Here is a 20,907-nt window from a genome sequence, read left to right as displayed (position 1 = left end):
CTCTGAATAAACTAAACACATACGACTCCACATTATGCTTCCAACTTCCCTTTGCTAACAAGATTAGTATCCACTGTAATGTTTCACAGATTATCAAAGGACAGTAATTAATTTTAGCATGGGCGAGCTCAGTGTATTAAATATCACAAAAAAATGCACCAGAAAATAGATATCCAGTTTTAAAATAATTGGCTCAACAGCAACCTTTATCCCTGCAGGAAAACTTACACTTTTTTTCCCTACAACAATAAATTTTAATGTTTTCCCTGATGAGCTTTTTAAAATATAAATCACTTTTTCCCTCTTAATGTACATATAGGATAATTTACATTTATACTGTCAAATGAAAATATAATAAAAAGTCAAACTATTTCTGATCAAAAGCAGATCTGCAATGTGCATGAGTCAGATAAATCTACAGAAGAGAAAGAAGATTCTGATCTTCTTGTATATTCCCTGGCAATGGAGAAAACTACAGTAAAAAAATGTTCTGTCCCATTCAAGAGAACCTATTAAGCTGACCTGGTTTCACTAAAGATATTCAAGAGAACCCACCCCATAAACTACCCATCAATGCTTTCAATTTCACGTTACCTGAGTATTTGCCATCCATGAAATGGGAAGCTTTATTTTAGAAACAGCAACATGAGGCATTGCTGGAGCAAATTCTAATTTGTGAGTTGGGATGTTACGTGGTTCCACCCTCGAGATTAAAGATGTGCCCGGTCCCAGCATGCTCAATCCAGTGAGGGAAAAGGGAAGAAAGGCCAGAAAGGAAAGGGTCTACATTAACCAGGCTTTAGACCTTTTATTGGGATAACAAATTAGTGGATTCCCACTCAGAGTTAGCAGAGACAGTGAAATTCCCCCAGGGCATTTCAGAGATGGACCTAGATACTGCTGCTTCCTGATCCTGCACATGGCAGGGTTGATTCAGTCCATGGACAACTGAATGGGAATTTGGGATGTGTAAACTGGGTTATAGGACAGGGCAGCCACAGCACCAAATCCTCCAGCAGAACAGGTTTGAATCTGTGAGTCAAAGTGATTCACCCACCTGGCATGCAGGGGTGAAAATTCAGTAAGTTGTTAAGCATTTAGGGTTTTAAAATTATTTTTACTGCCTTGGAATTTGTGTTTCTCAGATTCTTTTAACTGAATTTTCAGATTTCATGAGTCAGGAGGGAGAGAGAGAGAAGTAAGGGAAAAAGAGGAGGGGAGGGAAGGGTAAGGTAGTGGTGAGAGGGGAGGGGAAAGGAAAGATGGGTAGGAAAGGGGAGAGGGAAGAAAAGGTAGTGCAAAACAGAGGAAATCACTATAAAGTACAAAACCACCAGATTTGAGCAGTTAATTATCGACTTCCTGACAGCATTATTGTTTTGTCATAATTGGTGCTATCACAGAGGGGCTGTAGTAGCAGCAGCAGTGGTTTAGAGAAAACTGTGGCCATGCTAATATTGTTGCCCTTCTAATTAATTTTACAGGTACACTCTAAATTACTCCTGTTTTACTGGTAGTCGCTGAGGTTTCATTAAGCACACAGGGTATAAGTGAAAATGTTTTGTAGTGCAAGAGGTGCACTGGATGCATATAAAAAGAATGGTGAACTTGAAGCTCATTGATTTCTTTGAGCAAAAAGAGACCTGATGTTGCCAATCTCTTGCAAAAATGAACTTAGAGTGTTGTTTGCTGCAATGTGTGAATAAACCTGTAATCCTTTTCTGATTGTGATAAATAAATTACTTATTGCCTTATAGGCCAGTTCTGCAGCCAGTGACAAATCTGGCACAAAGTTCACTTCCTTAAAGCAATGAGATAATATGCTTTATATGAGATAATATCAAATATGTGGGGAAATACTACACCTAAGCATCCTATTTAATGGATTGCTGTCCTCTTCTTTGATTAGAAAACCAGTGTTTTGAAGAAAAAAAGCAGACTGTCTTCAAGGCATAAGCAGTTTCTGCACTCCCCAAGAGTGCAAAGCACAAGGAAGATGGAAGAACCTTATGGAGTGGAAGTTTTAAAATGCAATTATTTTAAGGGTCAATAAACACATCATGTCCTTACCCAAGTGTTGTTTGGAATGCCTGGCTCAGAACTGCTGTCAGAGGGGTCAGAATGAAATGCTTTGTTGTGATTCAAAGTGGGCTCAATATGCTGACAACATCTGATCAAAGTGAGGCAGTTCACAGGAAACAGTGAGATTCTCAGGAAATGAAATTTTCTGATACAGCAGGTCCTGTGAAGTTTCTTTAGCCAGTCCTGGCAAGAAGGATGTGATGACAGTTTGTGCTCCTCTTTTCTGCTGAACTCCTCTCTGTGTCCCTTGTTCCTGTGAGCATCAAGGTGTCATGCTGACTATGAGTCTCCAAAACACACTTCATTTCAGAAACGGTCCTATAATATTTATCTGTAGCTTCTACCTGTGATTTTAAACATAAGATGAGAGTAAAATAGAATTAATAATAATTTAATAGCTGTAAGTTCTGTTTTTACTGAAGTTCCTTGTTTTCAAGGATATTTAAGCACTTGGAGGGAAGGACAGATTCTGAATGGCTGAGATGAGAAACCTCTTTGAAAACATATCCTTCTGGATCACAGCAGTGTTTCTGAACACAGTGCATATTCAGGGCTGTGAAGCTGCCAGCAGATGGGTGCTGCTCTTTTCTGTGCTGTTCAGAATGTTTACCCTTTTGAAATTGCTTACCTGTCTCCACTGACTGCCCAGAAACCTGAATTTCAACTGCATGGGATGCCTGCCAGACTAACTGGTTTTAGAAGCAGCCATTTCATGACCAAATCTATTTGTCTTGAAAAATTTACTCTACTTATTACTGTCACCCTACAGTGAGTTGGAAACACATCTTCACATCTCTCTTGATGCTCATCTGTGTTTCTCTTTAAGCTGTTTGCATTGATGTGCGGAAGAGAATACTGACCTTTTTCTGCTTTCCTAAATTCCTTTCACTAAACCCCCTGGGGTTTTTTTGAAATCTGGCCTCTTCTGCAGAGTTGCTAGTATTGTAAAAGATTGAGACTGTGTATTCCAGTAGCCAACAGTAGAAATACAGAGGGTTAGAAGCACATTTTGTTTTTGCTCCATCTGTTTGGACTCAAGCAAGAAACAAATGAAAAGAAAAGACATACTAATACATCAGTTATAGCTTGAAAGTTTTATTGCCAATAAAAAACCACTTAGATAAATAACCAGTTTAGGGGGTTCTCAATGACTCTGAGCTGGTAATGGAGTGGAAAACTGCATTGCTCCAGGACTTGCTTAGCTTCCATTAGGTAGCTGTTTAGTAATCTTGTTCAAGTCCAACACATCAGTGGGTCCAGGATATTCTCCTGATTTGTATTCCCAGTATGCTGTAATGTTAATTTTTTAATGGAGAAATTTATTGGAGGTTTCACATGACTGGCACATGTTAATGGCATGTGGGGTATCACATGGCAGTAGTCATACTTAAGTCTCAGCTGCTCAGTTATTGTTGCTGTTGTTAAATATGAACATCAGAGTTTTGTGACTATGGTTTCACAAGGAAAACCAACTTTTTGGGGAAGTGTACAGACATTTACTGGTGTGTATTACTTCCTGCTTCTGCCTCCAATAATAGTTAAGTTTAGAGCTCCCAGTTAAGAAATGGACAGGAACATTTAAAAGCAGGTATTTGCTAACTGTATTTCACAGGGGTGGGACTTGCCTATGCCAGGAGGAGCTTATGTAGCATTAAAAAATAATATTTTCTATTAAAAACAAGACTTTCTGTTGATAGTAAATAAATTACTTCCTGCTTTGTAGTTAGTGAAAGTATGTTAGATTCATTTATGATGGAGGAGATAGAAGGATGGAAAAAGTTAAGGAAGAATTGCTGCCCCTTACTGAATTGCATAGCTTTATGGAGAATTCCTCCTCTCACAGCAGGCTTTGTAAGAAAAACACACTTCCTGAACCTACAGATTTTATTAAAAAGACATTGAATTTTATTCCCACAGGTTAAATGCCTGGCACACAATATATTGTTCTAAGCAAAGGCTTAGCTTAAACATAAATATATATTCACTTGTGTACTCACATGGTGAGGCTGTGTCAGAACAAGCATTGCTTGCCAAAAAACAAAGTGCACAGGCTGAATGCTGAGTGAAATTCAATAGAATTTCTCTGTTGGAGGTGTAAAGAATGGGAACCTTGCTGTAGTTGATAGCTTGACCTTGTGACTAAGGTGAAGTTGTGCCATTTTCTCACCATTCTGCTGGTGAGGAACAGCCAGTGGTCTACCCCCAGGTCAGAAGTGGCTGCAGGCTCAGCTGCAGGGGAGGTGGAAAAGCAGACACAGTCCAAGCCCCCAGAGATTTTCCTGTGAAATCATGGAGAGATCAAGGCAGGCCAGCTTCCAGTACATTGAGAGACTTATGGAAAAAATGGTTATTTCTAATGGCATATGATGTGAGAAGATGTAGGTTTACTGCTTGATTTCTGAAGTGGGGCATGCTGGAATTGTTATCTAACAGCTTCACTAACTGCACCTTGTCATGGCCAATAGGACCAAATCCCAAACTGCAGTAAAGCAGCCTGCCAACCTGAGTCTCTGGCTCTCATTATTTCATGTAAGTGAGAAGTCCTGAGGGAAAGGTGCTGTCACAACCTTTTTTCTGAGAGATGGTCATACTTGGATGGTAGACTGTACATTTATTTAAAAGCCATAACAGAAAAGACTTCAGAAGATCCATGAATGAATTACATGTTCTGAAAAAAATCCCATGGTAATAAATCTACATACAGTAAAAAATCTTTGCTCTAACTATAATTTGAAAAGTTACCAATCCTAACTCAGAGCAGATTTTATTTTAAACTTTTCTTTTTTTAAAATTAATTATTTTTGATCATTATTTCTTTTCTTTTCAAGCCCTGTTGCTAGAAGTTATTTGAGGCTTGGTTTGATTTGCTTTTTTTGTTTTTTTATTTTTTCTTTTCCCTCCTTGTGGCTGGAAAACCAAACAATTGAAAGGAAATATGCAAGTGAGAGTACTGTAGAAAGTTTGACATGATCTGTCTTTACACAATCACTTGCAGTCTTAACTCTGTCTTGGATGCCAAATTATGAGAAGAGCAATATATCTGGAAGCTGCAACTTTTTTTGCAAAGTTTTAACTTGCTCAAGTGTTCTTGGGAGATCTGTGTCACTTTCCTTTGCTTTCACAGATAATTTTAAATCAGGAGTATGGTATAATTGTATGTAACAATTGGAAGCATCATTTTCCATGCATTCAGACGAGAGAAATCCAATAATTATTCCATAGTCAAGATCTATTAGAAAAAAAAAGATCACTGCGTCCTGGCTCATAGGAGATTTATGAGAAAAACAGCCTTGCATTAGGCAAATGGAAACCAAGACTTTTCATATTGCTTTTTTTTTTCCTTTGGGAGATCCTGTGTGTACTCTAAAAGACCTATTTCTATGTGTAGTGTTGGAACAAAATATATGAGTACATTTTCTATCTATCTATCTATCTATCTAGCTATCTATATATCTATCTATCTAGCTATCTGAGATAATTCAGACTAGTGTTCAGAAGTCTCCCAAATCAGGCCAGTTTTAAGCTTTATTGAATAAATCCATTAGCACTGCCCTTGTTGCTGGTGGCCACTTCTCACACCACGTTAATCAGCACTTGTTATACACTGAACCATTAAATTTAACAATTGCACCCTGAATTAGCTGTGCCATTTACAGCTGTGGAGCTGATGCCAAACAGGGAGCCCCGAGGGCTGGAGTCCCCAGCTGGAGCTTGCCCTGAAATCAAGGGGAGTGGGGTTGAGAGAGCCTCAGGCAGAAAAACCAGAATCAGAACTAAGGTGAATTTGATTTCCTTCTTCTCAGGTTCTCCCTCCTCATGCCTGTATTTATGCTGCTGTCCTCCCTGGCCACAGGGAGAAGGTTTCTCTTCTGTCACTCTTCTATTTATTTGGATGTTTTCTTCACAAGACTCACCGTTCTCATGTAAATTTACCCACTGCTACCTTTTGGAATGATCACACCAGTCACATCCTTACCTAAAACTGTGCCTGGCTTCCAGGATTACAGAAACCTTGCATCCCACTGTTACTCCACCTCTATCCAAGTTCAAGGTGAAATGACATAAATTTTATGCAGATTGGTACTTTTGTGACTTGTAGGTGAGCCTCTGCTGTGGCTGGAGTGCTGGCACACCTGTGAATATCCATCCCTTCCTCACAGAGCTGGAGGAGTGCAGAGAGATCAGAAGGATTTCTTCAGCATCCAGAGGTTCATTCCCAAGTAATTTAAGGAGAGGGAGCAGTTGGAAAATGATCTTTTTGCAGCCTGGAGGAATAATAATTACTCTAGTGAAACCCTTGGGAGAGTTGTGTGTTTAGCTGGATGACTGTCCTGAGGAAAAGTGGAAAATATTAGTTTATTAAGCTGCATAAAATTGTTGTTGCCATTTTTATGTATACAATTCATCAAATTGGATGAATTTATAATCTACAAGTACATCTTAAAATCGGTATTTCAACACTGCTGGTTGAAATTTGTTCAAGAATTTTTCAATAGTAACTCTGCTATATCTCCAAGTTTTTTCTCCCATTTTTACATCTGACCATCAGACTAAAAATTACTTTCAAGGCCTGGGGGGGTTCAAAGTTAAGCCAATATATGCCAACTGATGTGCTCTTTTAGCAAACAATTTCTACTACATTATACATGACCAAAAATGTGTTTAATGAAGTGCTGATGACAATAAGTGCAGTGTCAGCTCATGTTTTATGTAATACAGGATTAAATATTTGCATGAATTGAGCACAAACTTTCTGGAGCCAAAGATTATTTTATGTATTGCATTTATAGGGATATTTTTGTAAAAGGAAAAGCCACCTAGTGCAACCAAAGTGTAACCCAAAATACGTGCAGTACACTGACTTCTGCAATAAGAGATGACCCTTTGTGTCCTCTGCTATTTCCTAAAGATGGCAACATTTTGAATTGGGGAATCGAGTCAATGAGTTAATTAGTTTGCCATATATTTCTGCCTTCTGTAGCTAAAAATATTCACGACAATTGAAAGGCAAGATGGAAGTTGCACTGTAGAGATTGACAGGTTTTCTTTGTGTGTTTGTGGGCTATAAATATGCTTGCACTACTTCAACTTCTCACCAGGGAATAAAGTTTCATCATTTTGTTCAAGTCAATGAACATTGCACAAAGTGATGACTACATACTATGACATGATGACTTATTTGTGGTTCCCTCAGCAGTATTTTTTGTCACTCTGGTATTTTAGGATCATGTTTAGTTGAAGTTGAAACTGCCATAAGACATAGAAGGTTCTGCAGTGTCCTTTGCTCCCTCCAGATGATCTCCATGGTACAAGAAAAGGACTCCAGACTGACATTCTGAATTGGTCATTTGTTTGTTATGTCTTGATAGTAATCAAGAGATTGGGCATTATTGAGAAGCCTTTCCTGCATTTATTTGGCAAATCCAGTGAAAAATGACCATCTGGGGGTCTGTATGTCAGAGAGACAGTCTGGAAAAAAACCTGATTTTCAGCCCCTGCAATAACTGAAATAACAGTTTCTGTGGTGGGTCTGCCACTGCCTGACTTTTTGATTAATATTTCTCATAATTTCTCTGACACATGGTCCCTGTCACCACCACAGTAATTGACAGGACACTGATCTGCAGCCACTGAAAGTCCAGCCGGAGAAAAACTGTGAGTAGCTGCCTACAAGGATGATGTGGCATAAATCAAAGAATAGGAGGAGAAGACAAGGCAAAATCAGGTTGTTTTTGCGAACACACACCTGCCTTGGTTCTGTGAGGACTGAGCCTGCTCTTGTGATTTATACAAGTGAAGTTTAAGCCTTGACTGGGAAAAGAGGGAGAGATCAGTGCAATTGCCAGCATTTCAATAATGAGCTGTAGGGAAACGTTCATCAATTGTTCTGCATTGTTTTGCAGAAACACACAGCTCTACGATGGCATGCCTCTGGTGCCTGTGCCATCCACTGGCTGTAGTAAGATTCAAATGAAAAAGAAGTATTTTCCATTTACCAGAGTCCTGAGCAGGACTGTGTGATGTTTTCCCTCAGCCCTTGGCAAGGGAAGCTGAAGCCAGAGTCCAAGAGGGAGGCAGTGCCCTCTGCAGTGTTACACGATTGTTTTCATGCTCAATTCACGGTTTTCATCTGAAATCTATTGTATCATCACCAGATAATTTTTTTTTTCTGGGCTAGAGAGCAGAGCTGGGTATTTTAACAGCTTTCACATTCCCTGAGCATTATTTATCAAGCTTGCTGAGGAATTTAGAAACTTAATTAGTACTTACTGGAAATAAGTTGGAAGTTTCCAGCTGACTTTTTGGAAAATTAAAAATTCAATTAGTACTTACATTGGGATAGCTGTAGGTTCTATGTATCATGAAACCAGCATTTAAGGATATGAAACCCTGCAGCTTGTCTGATCCACTCCTTTTCAGAAGAACCAGGGCTGTGCTGTTCATAGTCACTGCTCCAAATTTTCTAAGCACCCTGAGACACTGGGAATCTTCCACCTGCTTTGCTCCTCTGCCAGAGGAAATATCTGTGGATCTGACAATTTAAAAGTGACCACAAGCAAAACAAAGTGATCTGCCACACAGTATTTACAACCTGAATCCCAGTGCCCCATAAAGATTTTTAATTCGTAAATAAAACTCTATAGGAAACATTGGGCAGGGAAAACATCCCTGTGTTACCTGAACTGTTTTTAGCAGAAATCCTGAACACAGCCCATATTAGTTACTGTGAAGGAAATTCACTCCATCTCAGCTAAAACCAGCACAGTAATGATTTGAAAGCATATAAAGGCAGTGTATTTCCCTTTGGTTTTGACTATTAAATTACCTGCAAATTGTCTTTATAGATGCTGTGCTTTTTTCTCCATATAGGAAAGGATGCTGACACTCCCTGTGAGCATGTGCCCTTGCTCCTCAGGTTACTCTGCCTGTGTGGTTTGTGCATCCATGAATGTAGGTGTTATACAGCTGTGCTGTCTCATGTGTACCCACTGAGAATGCATGCTGAGCCTCACCATCCATTGCATCTGGGGCACAAAATCGTGATAACCAATCCTGTTGTTGTTAGCACTACCTAATAATTACGTGTTCCACTTCTAATTTCCACACACATCTCTCTCTTGTCTCTTTTATCAATTGTTCAAATTTCAGGCATTTTGACATTTGGGAAAAGAAAACTTTCAAAGCCTGACCTCTGTCTTTGTAGATTTTTGCTCTATGGAAAGACCCTGCTGCCTTGACTGCAGTGCTTCATTCTGAAAATCTTACTTTGCATTTTGTAGCGTGCAAATTTTTGATTACGTTTTGTTCCTTAACATGATTTGCTCCCTTAGCAAGCCCATTCTACTGCTTCAGAAATGGTCTTGTGTAGTTGCTTGTGGGCTCAATGTGAATTATTGAAGGTACAAGCTGCATCTGAGGTGAGACCTCGCTTATTGTGAATAAATATAGGGGGAAAGTTTTTTGGCTCAAATCAAGTGCTCAGAAGAGAAAACCCTGTTGTGATGCTGCTGAATCTTGCAATACTTTTGGCAATAGCTCAGCTAAGCATGTCTCAGCTAGAAGGTGTGTGGGGAGTATAGGTCAGGACTTTTAAAATCAGCTCCTCAAGTCATTCCAAAAGCAATTGCTCTAGTTACAGGTTTGTCATAATTTCCTCAGATCATTTGCTTGGTTTTTTTTGCTTTCAGTTTGATAACCTTCCCCAAGGTTTCTCTGACCTGATTTCAGTTCCCCTAAAACTGTTGAATTTTACTGGCTGATATTTTTAACTTTAATGTCTTTCATGCTTTCTTGAAACTGTATTAGTAAAACCTATTTAGATTAAAAAACCCCAAACCAAACAAAACTAACGAAAAATAAAAACAAAGACAAACCCCAAACCAAAACAAAAAAAACCCCCAAAACCCAGAAAAGAAACACCAAAAGCACAAACAAACCGTGCCCCCAAAACAACAAAAAATATTAGGGAAACAGCTCATTAGTAAAAACCAATTCATAAGAATCACATTTGAATACTTTTCCCCCCTCTCTTTTATCTGCATTGATAATATCTTGATATGATGCCTGCTTTTTTTCCCTGACTTCACAAACATTTCTTGACTTCAGCACAGGTTATCTGTGACTTCTCCAGCTTTTCTTTATTGAAAAGGCTTCCTTTGACTGTCCCTGCATGTTACTGAATATGGTGAAATGCCTGCTGTTGCTACATCAATGCTTTTTAACTCCGTGCTTGCAAACAATCAGATGGCTCTTGACAAATTTTTCATAAAGAACTTGCAGTACTTTGATCTGTTTTCTGCAGACTGATCACTGAGGCTGCATCTTTACAAGCCAGTGTCTCCTGGCTGATTTGCTAAGTGTCATGCTCTGAGGTCAAGGTCAGTTTAAATATTGTCATTCTTTTTTGGATGCCTCACAGGAAAACTTTTTCAGCTGTGTGGCCATACCTTGTGTAGATCAGTTGGTAGGGTGGGACAGTCCTTTATGCCTGCAGAACCATCCCTGGTTTTGACTGAAAGCCTTTGGTGCAGCTGCATCAATCAGCAATTGTCTAAAAGCTACAATCTAAAGTTGCAGAAGAGCCCTTTGAAAAGTGTGGTGGGGATAAAATTTAAATTAATTAAAACACATCCCTGTTCCTCTCTCCAGTTACTTTGGTCAATCAGACCCTTGCTCTGTGCTGGTGTAAACCTCAAAATATCTGAAAAGAAGTCCAAGGATCAGCTACAAAGGTCACTGAAAGTAATGGAAAAAGCTTTCATGATTTAAAATGTACAGCCTTTGGAGTATGCACTGCAATTTTATTCAGGTTTCAATAGAGCTGAGTGTGAGAAATCAGTGATGGCCTCAATTCCTTGATGCACTGCCACAGGGCACACAAGTAATTGGTAGCTGATGCTAGTGGTGTAAATGCTTCAGTTCAAGTAATATAAAAGAAGTTATTATGGGGGGAGATATTTAAGTTCACTGAGAAATTTGTAAATGTCTTTGTCTTTTGAGGAGGATTGTTGCTTTTAGGCAATGTGAAGTGCAAACAAAAACTGGAGAGCAGTGATAAGATTGTCAGGCTGAATGATCAAAATCTTCAGTTCCCACAGCTTCAAATTCTTATTGCACTTGCATCTTATTGACTCAGTAACCTTTTAATATTTTCCTTTATATTTGATTTAGTGATAAATAATCACTGTTAAAGAGCTACTTGAAATTAACAGCCTGATTTCAATGACATTATTTATCTCTGTATTACTTTCTCTTCCAAGGTTTTTTGGCACTCACAAGAAAGGCAGCTAGAGATTCAGAGCTCACCGATAAAGAAAATTCAGGCAATATGATATTCCATATTTAAGCAAGACAGTGATGAGAGTCTGTTCATTCTCCCCAACAAGAGTCCACTGTGGAAAAAAAACATTTCCTTCATTCTGGTGTGATCAATGGTTATTTGATGGCCTCTTAACTGGATGACAAAAAGAAAATAGTCATGTCCTGTGAGGATTAAGAAAGACAGACAAACTTAGCAATAAAGGTCTCAACTCACAGGAAGAAGTTAAATGCACTTCGTTTGAGCCATAGAAGTTTACCTTAAAATACAGAAATTGATAAAGAGGGAAAGCAAGTGTGGATTTGTTCTGACTAAATAGTTCCAGATCCTTCAGAATGCCTGACAGATTTAACAGAGAGCAGGCACTGGAAATACACTAGAGTTTAAATTTTTGTTTGAAATAAAGAAAGTTCCTCTCTTCTGGTAGGTCTCCAGAGGATTTTGTGCACATGTTTGTCATGAACAAACATGAAGCAATTCTTTACAAAGCACAGTAGAAATTTCTGCCTTTTCCATGGTCCTCTAAAGGGCATTTCTAAATATCACTCAAACTGCAGCAGCAACTGTCTCTGCTGAAATGAGACACCCATTCCTCCAGGGTTGGAAATGCCGAAAACAATAGAGCAGGTCCTTCCCTTGCTGTGATAATTTACGACTTTTGTTGTTTTTCTGCACATTATTAACAATATCCTGTACCAGCCTCCAGCCAGCCCCGAGTCTGCAGTTAGGCATTGCAGGAATGCTGCCTGGAGAGGGCTCTGACAGCTTGGACACACCAAACATTGACAATGGTTAGATAGGGAGCAGAGACACAGAATTCAACCAGTTCCATTTACACCAGGAATTACTTGCTGCTAGACCAAGATTTAATTGTCATGTCTTTCTCTTTTTCATTTCTGCACTTGTTAGGACTACAAGGAGAGGAAAAAAAGGTCTGTTCTTCAATTCCTCAGTGGGACATTCAACACCTTGCCCCTGTCACAGCTGAGTAAGAGCATGTATACTGGTTTCAGAATTAAGTGAAAGCATTTAATTCCTCCATTTTGCAAGATAATAATCCTCTTCTGGGCCTATTTTAGAGACAGTCTTTAAGATTGTGGGGTTCTGGCTTACAGGAAAACTTGTTTCATCCTGTGCTTAAACCTAAGATGTAAAACTGGCTGGATATTCTGAACACAAAACTCTTCCTTTCTGTCTGTTTATTGTTTCCTAAGAGACTTTTATGAAGGGTGGGTAATTGAGAGGGATCCACCTTTTCTTTTGAAGCTCTCTGTCAGTGGAAGCATCCCATCCATACAAAAAACTATTTAGCTTTAATTCTTCTTTTGAGTTTTGCCAAGGACTTGCCTGTTGCCATGGAAACTTCTGAGCAACAGAGATTGAGCAGTCCCTGTCCAGAAGCCATTTGTCAACTAGTAGCCTTTTTTAAAAAATTATTTTTTAATATATGATAAATAATTCAAAGGTAACTGTCCAAGTTTGGGACAAATTTTAGGAAAAAAGACCTCCAAAGGGTCCCCTCCCCCCCTTACAATTCCTTCCTTCACCAAGCTCGGAAAGAATTTTCTTCAGGGGAAAGTGGAAAAAACTTTTTTATTAACAAAATACAAAAGAAACACTTCCCAGCACAGACCCAGATTGAGATGAACTCGGCAGATCTTCGCCGGGAAGGGCAGCAGAGCTTCTTTGGCAGACTTCCAGAGGTGGTCTCCGAAGTTCAGATCCGTGTCCTCTGGAGCCGGTGCAAACCTTAGGGATGGGGGGGGGAAGGGAGAGGGGCAGTTTAGGCAGCCGGGGGGGGAAAAGCAGCTGAAGCAGCGGAGGGAAGGGGGGCAGGGGGGCAGCAGAAGCAGCGGCAAGCAGCAGCAGCAGAAGCAGCAGCAGGAGCAGCGGCAAAAAGCCCCAAAAGCCGAAAAACACCCGGCTAGATAAAACAGCCCGGGGGAGGGGCCGGCAGCTCCATGGTGGGGGGTAGGGAGAGGAGCTAGTCAAAACATAACCCATAACATTCCACCCCTTATCCCATATCGTGATCATTGACACACGATTGGGATACACACTTACTAGGCACAAACTTTCTCTGACTTGCTCAAAACCTTCAACACTTACATATCTCCTCCTTCTCACTTGCTCAGGCCTTTGTCACTTACACATTTCCTTCTATGCATAAAATCTGGCATACAATGGTAGTGGCACTCAACAATAATATTGTGTACAACTTTATCCTATAATCAGATCTCCCTGAGGTACACAGCAGGTTGTTCCATCCTTCTGCATAATCCACCAAGTACATCCTGGTCCTTGAGCAAAGGCAATCCCACGAATGGGTTTGCCTGTACTCGAGGCAGGATGAATCCATACTGTCTTTCCCAGCAACCCTCTAACATGGGCCACTGGGACTTTGTCTCCGTCTACTACATTAAGGCCTTCAGACTGGGCGGGACCTGCTCGGTTGGTGGAACCTCGAGTGTTGACTAACCAAGTGGCTTTTGCCAGGTGCTGCTCCCAGTTTTTTAGAGATCCCCCACCCAATGCCTTTAATGTGGTTTTCAACAATCCATTGTACCTCTCCACTTTACCTGCAGCTGGTGCATGGTAAGGGATATGGTACACCCACTCAATACCATGTTCCCTAGCCCAAGTGTTGACAAGCTTATTTTTGAAATGAGTCCCATTGTCTGACTCAATTCTCTCAGGCGTACCATGCCTCCAAAGGACCTGCTTTTCCAGGCCCAAGATGGTGTTGCGAGCAGTGGCATGGGACACAGGGTAGGTCTCCAACCATCCGGTGGTGGCTTCTACCATGGTCAGCACATAACGTTTTCCCTGGCGGGTCTGAGGCAGTGTGATGTAATCAATCTGCCAGGCCTCCCCATACTTGTATTTGGACCACCGTCCACCATACCAGAGGGGTTTTACCCGCTTGGCTTGCTTGATGGCAGCGCAAGTGTCACAGTCATGAATGACTTGGGTAATGCTGTCCATGGTAAGATCCACCCCTCGGTCTCGTGCCCACTTATAGGTGGCATCCCTACCCTGATGGCCTGAGGCATCATGGGCCCATCGAGCCAGGAACAACTCTCCCTTATGTTCCCAATCTAAGTCTATCTTTGAGACCTCTATCTGTGCAGCCTGATCTACCTGCTTGTTGTGCCTGTGTTCTTCTTTTCTGGGGCATACATCTTAGAAGTTCCCTCAAGAGGATCAGACATGTCATTATCAGTATCACGTTCAGCACTTTGGCTGCGAGAGACAGGAGCGGCTTTCCTTCTGGTGGAACTTCCTCTTTCAATCTTTCTTTCCTTCAAATCCCGCACTCGTTTTGCCAGAGCAGCCGTAGGCTTCCCATCCCATTTTCTCATGTTCTCTCCAGAATCTCGCAAGAAAAACCACAATTCAGCTCGGGGAGTGTACCTCCTCTCCCAACTGGGGGAACGTCTGCGTTGGGTACCAGGGTCTCTAATCTGTACAGCTGAAATTTGGAGGAGGTCCTCCTTAATCTCCTCCCTGAGTTTCCGATGATTTTTCTCTATTTTATCTTCTAAGTCTCGCAAGCGTGTTTCCACAGCTGCAATTCTAGCATGAGTCGGGCCATGTACTGCATCCGCATATGCACGAAGCTTCTTTGCCATATCGAGTACTGTCTCATACACCTCATCTCTCTTCATTATCGCTAAGGCAGACGCATATTCAGGTGGCCCAAGCCGCACAAGTTTTCTCCACATCACCGGTGTACATGGTACCAGGTCTGGATTTCTAGTTGTTACGTCATCTGAAAAAATAATTTCTGCTACTGCCATTTCCCTGAGGCGTTGGACCCCCTGCTCTATGGTTTTCCATCGGGTCTGCTGCACATATAAGTCATCTGCACAGAGATATCTTTGTGCCACGCTATCCAGGACCCGTGCCCAAAGGCTTTGAGGGTTAGCTCCCCTCATCACACCTTGGTCGATAACAGGATCATGAGACAGAGACCCCAAATGTCTCGCCTCAGAGCCATCCAAAACCGTGGCCTCCCCTGCTGCATCCCAGAGACGAACCAGCCAGCAAATAATAGATTCATCAGGTCTCCGGGTGTAATCTTTTCTTAAACCACGAAGATCCTTCAGGGAAAGGGATTCATTATTAGTCTCTGCTCTTCCATCACTTGTTTTAACTCCTGATTTTACATCAGGAGGTGTTGAAGGTCCCTCTCCAGCATCATCATCATCATCATCTTCCACTAGCCTATCAGTCTTCTTGGTGCATTTCCCACTTCTCGTACTAGTAGCCACAGCCATTGGTTGGGGCTTGTTCTCCAGTTTAGCTGCTGGGTTTTGGCCTAGGGGGTTGGCTGCAACTTGAGTCACTGGGATAGGGGATAATTTATCTCCCTGTTCCCTCTCCTCTGTCTCCTGCTCTATCGTGCCTAGCAGGGTACGATATGCATGTGCCAGGGCCCAGCTCACTGCAATAATCCTTTTCTCTTTAGAACCATCCTGACACTTCCCCTTTAAGTACCTTGCAACCTCAATCGGATTTTGAATCTGTTCTGATGGGAATTCCCAAATTATGGGGTCAGAAAACTCCTTTAAAATCTGGCCCATTTTCTCCCATTTGCCATTCCACTCAAGATTCCTCCTGCCCAGCTTGACTTCCAAATCAGGAGTCCTCCCAGCCCCTTTAGAAATCTCGGCCTTAATTTTGTATAAACTGCAAATGGTGCAACAAAGACTTAACAAATTAACTGCCAAAAAGATAATGTCCTTAATATTCAGGGAGGTCTGAATATTTTCTAATACAGATGTAACTAATTCAGAGGAGAGGAAAGGAAATAAAGGCAGAAAATCCTCTTTTCCTGCTTCTCCTCTAAGAAATAACACAAGCCATGATTTATATATTCCTGAAGCCGATTCTAACATTCTTATAAATCTCTTATATGCCATTATCACCAAGCCTAGCCCGATGAGTATTTTGGTTAATACCCCTTTAATACAAAAACTTCGTATTAAAGAGAGCACCGGAGCTATCTCTGGATAGGTAAACAAGCCCAACGACCACAACGGTATTAACACTTCAAAGAAACTTAATAACCACCCATACAGGCAGGCTCCCACAACAAAAGACATTCTGGATTCAATAGACATACCAATACCAACAGTTGCAAACAAAATATTATTAGAATAAAGTTTTTTTCCACTTTTCTGGTTTCCCCGTACGGGCCACCAAATTAATTTGTCCAAGTTTGGGACAAATTTTAGGAAAAAAGACCTCCAAAGGGTCCCCTCCCCCCCTTACAATTCCTTCCTTCACCAAGCTCGGAAAGAATTTTCTTCAGGGGAAAGTGGAAAAAACTTTTTTATTAACAAAATACAAAAGAAACACTTCCCAGCACAGACCCAGATTGAGATGAACTCGGCAGATCTTCGCCGGGAAGGGCAGCAGAGCTTCTTTGGCAGACTTCCAGAGGTGGTCTCCGAAGTTCAGATCCGTGTCCTCTGGAGCCGGTGCAAACCTTAGGGATGGGGGGGGGAAGGGAGAGGGGCAGTTTAGGCAGCCGGGGGGGGAAAAGCAGCTGAAGCAGCGGAGGGAAGGGGGGCAGGGGGGCAGCAGAAGCAGCGGCAAGCAGCAGCAGCAGAAGCAGCAGCAGGAGCAGCGGCAAAAAGCCCCAAAAGCCGAAAAACACCCGGCTAGATAAAACAGCCCGGGGGAGGGGCCGGCAGCTCCATGGTGGGGGGTAGGGAGAGGAGCTAGTCAAAACATAACCCATAACAGTAACAAATCACAGCCTGTAGCCAGTGATCCATGGAAGGTTAATTGAGGATGTAGGAGAAAGCAGTTTCTTCATCTTCCTGCAGTAATTCCCAGTTTTTCTCCTTCTTCCTTCAGGCTATTCTGATTTCATGAATGAAATGTGTAGGTACCATAACTGGCTCCCCTTAAATGATATTTCCTAATTTCAGCTTTCTTTTAGAAACAAGATAATTTCTGTTTAGCTCTGTCTAGTATTCTCCAGCTACCAAGACATGGAATGTCATAGAAAGAGCCAAATTTTCAGGTAGCTGTACTCTGCTGATATGTCTCTGTTTCCAAAATGTTAGCTGAGGTGAAAAATCCTGGATGCTTTCCTGAAATTCGGGCTTCATCAATCATAAGCTGTGTCTGGGATCTTGCCAGACTGGACTAGAAGCTACTGAGCACGGAGCAATTGTGAATGCAGCCATGGTGCCTGGACACCTCTTTGATTCACAAGCCAAAAAGTCTCTTCCCCGAGGAGCTCCACAGCTTCTTGGATGGTCCAGGCAGCAGGAGGGATGGAGAGACAGGTCATTTTGTCAGAAGTCAGTCCTTACTAGTTCATCTGAGCCTCTGTTCGAAAACAAAACCCCTGTAATGCAGTACTGAAAGTCTCAGTTTTGATTTGGGCTACATGGAAAATTTTGATTTTTAAAAAGTGCTGACTTGACTCATTGTCATGTCAGTGGCCTTCAGGTACTGATTGTTTGGTGAATTGTTTGGAAAAAAACTGAGAAGATCTGCAGGTTGTCACCTCAGTATTAATAATTAACATATTAAATATTAAATTAATAAATAAATATGAAGATATATGAAAAATATACTAATAATATAAAAATATAATTATCTGCTTTTTCTGGACAAAAGGAATGGAGTAACACAGAGCTCAAAGAGCCATAGATGTTCTTGCAAAGAGCAATGAACCAAATTCTTATGAGTCCTATAATCAAAAAACTAAAAACTGTAGAACATCCAATTCCTCTTTTTAAAAGCTGTTAGCAACCAGTAGTGATAATACAAAAGTAAAGAGCATGGAAAACACTAGAAGACAATTTTGAAGCACACATTACATTTGTCTGCAGTAAATCAAAGTGTGAAATGTATCAAACATAAAAGCTCAACAGGGAGAACGCAAACTCTACTTAAATTATTGAAGTTTAATCAGCTATATCCATAACAGACAAACTGACATAGCAGAGCAATGGGAAAAAGTCTATTTTGTAATAAACTGAAACAGTATCCTATGAAGAAAACAAATATACGTGTATAATTTACACTTATTTAAAATAAATGTTTTAGTTGAACCTGTTCAGAACACCCAGAATTCAGTGAATAAGTCCATTAAAACTGCAGTCATAAATTCAAGATTTGAAGGAGAGTTAGAGTAAACCCATTTAGAAATGCTTAGTAGATTAAGGAATTCTATAAAGGCAGCTCATTGATGGGTGCAACAAAACATTTTTGTGCTATACTTCTTTTTCCTAATGCAATTACACAGTGTCAGTTAAGTCTGTGCAATCATTGTTTTGTATTGTTAAATTCACTGTAGCTCTGAATTGTGGGTGTGAGGTTTAAGACTTGAGCAAAGAAAGAACACCTGAATACCTGGGGCATGAATTCAGCCAGCAGGGTAATAACCAAAGTTTGCATCTGAAAAGGAGTACTTTATAATCCACTGAGCTAAACATGGACAGCAGTATTATAGCACTAAGAAAAAAGCAGAAAATCACACTATTCCTCCATTCTAGATGCTTTGAGTTCTATGTTGTCAGTGAGTGTCATTGTTTTCATCTGGACAAGGAAACTGAACTTTGGAAAGTCCAGTCTGAAAGAAGTGTAGCAACATAAGCATCATCACTGCCCTAATAAAGCCAGCAGATACCAAGATCTTCTCAGGTCTAGGTACTTGGAGGAATTGGATTCAAATGTCAAAAAACAGCAGTGATAGGACTTCAGGCTGGAGACAGTTGTGAGATAGATCTATCTAGAACTGACCCAAAACACCACAAAAATCTGGATGAGGTGTGTGAGTTCCATTTTGCTTTGTGAAAAAAGGAAAACCATTTAGTGATAAAATTAGCACAAATCTGAAAGCAATTTCCATCTCAGTTTCCCATTCTGTCTTTGGAAGGGTCTCAAATTTGGGAGTGGGAGCTGAACTGAACCTTGATCAGCTCACAGTAGTTGGAGGGAGCTGGATTTACCTTCCTTTATGAAGCCTAACTGTATGTCTGTGGTTTCCTCACACAATGTTCTGCATTTATGTGACCAGCAGGTTCCCAGAGTAGTGACAACTTTTTCTCTGGTGTGACTGCCATGTTTTGCAGCTTGGTGCTTTTGTCCTGGTGGGGCTGTAAAAAAGACTGTATTCCCTTTGTAGAGAGTTCTGCTTCGCCCTGCCTCCAGGAAGGGGCAAAGCCCATACTGAAAACATACAGATTGTACATATGCCTTCTGTCTCATGTGGAAAGGGAAACTGAAGAGCTCAGGAGGCCAAAAAGCTACTCCCTGGGAAAACTTCAGAGCAGAGCTGATGTAGACAGTGGGCCCAGAGGCAGCAAGATCTTCCTTTTCTTGTGTATTATGTGTCTGTCCAAATACCCAAATGAATTAAATCATACACTTTCAAGGAAAATATTTTTAGAGTGTGAAATTTGGCAGAATATACCCCGCCTGTGCTCTGCTCCAGCTGGACCTCAGAGAGCAGAGTGTGGCTGGCTCCATTTCTGATTAGAACCAACTTAGTTCTGTAAGTCGGGTCATGTTCAATGTGATATTTCATGAACAGTGTGATTTATTGATTGGTGTGACAGAAGATGGGTCAGAAATTGCCATGGCACTGGTATCAGAAAGGGTAAGTCAGTAGTATCACCACAGAATGAAGCTTATTCTATAGGCCCCCTTATGGGAGAGCACAGCCCTTACATGGCCCCAGAACAGAAAGGTGGAGTCTCCTCTGACTTCTTTTCCCTCTTAAGTCACATGTCTATGGTTTACTTTGAGAACGGGAAAAAGGTAAAGTTCTAACTGGTGTCATTTCTTGACCAGGTGGAGTTTGAGGGGCTTTATTCATACAGGCAATGCATATGCAGGTTTTATTTTGTTGGCATATGAGGGAGCGTGAAAAACAAGATGCATTTTGGAGTAAATGAAGCCAAGTTCTACTTCTGGTCACTGCTTGGACCCTTCCTTGGCTTAGCTCCCATTGGCTGCATTGTTTTAAGCAGAGCATGACCACAACCCCTTTGTGCCACTCCATCCTTCATTTCCTGCCCCTCCCAGGGCAGCACACCAAGCTCCCTCAGTGTCCCTGCTCCTGGGGCTGCAGACTTCTTGTTTCTGGTGAATTACTGCCCACACAGACACTTCTCCTTGCAGTGCTTTGTATTTCAGTGTTTCTTTCAGTATTCTCTCAGCAGTGTTCCTGCTGTGAATTTCAGCATGATCTCCAGAGTCCTTAGGTTTGGCACAAACCCCTTGCATTACTTGCTGAAGGATTGATTTTCTAGATTTCCCTGTTCATTTCTGAGTTCATAAGATTCCCTTGCCTGTTGCCTTTAGAAACCACTGGGATCTTTTTGTATTATGTATCAATGCCCTCACTGGAACTCAGTGTACCAGGTTGTCTTTAGAAGAATGTCATCAGAAGCACGTACAGTCATGCCAAACACAGTATTTATTCCTTTTTCTGTATGTTGAGTAAGCAAAGCATGGCCTGGGGATGGTAACTT

The 20,907-nt window shown here is 41.1% G+C and overlaps 1 long non-coding RNA gene across 1 annotated transcript in view; it reads left to right on the top strand.

The window, feature by feature from the left end:
- Positions 1-20,907, top strand: part of LOC306815089 — a 38,096-nt gene that overhangs the window by 5,174 nt on the left and 12,015 nt on the right. The gene's annotated exons all lie outside the window — the stretch shown is intronic.

This window comes from Erithacus rubecula (assembly GCF_903797595.1).
Source record: "Erithacus rubecula genome assembly, contig: SUPER_Z_unloc_8, whole genome shotgun sequence".
Lineage (NCBI taxonomy): Eukaryota > Metazoa > Chordata > Aves > Passeriformes > Muscicapidae > Erithacus > Erithacus rubecula.
This window is presented reverse-complemented; position numbering and strand designations above follow the sequence as displayed.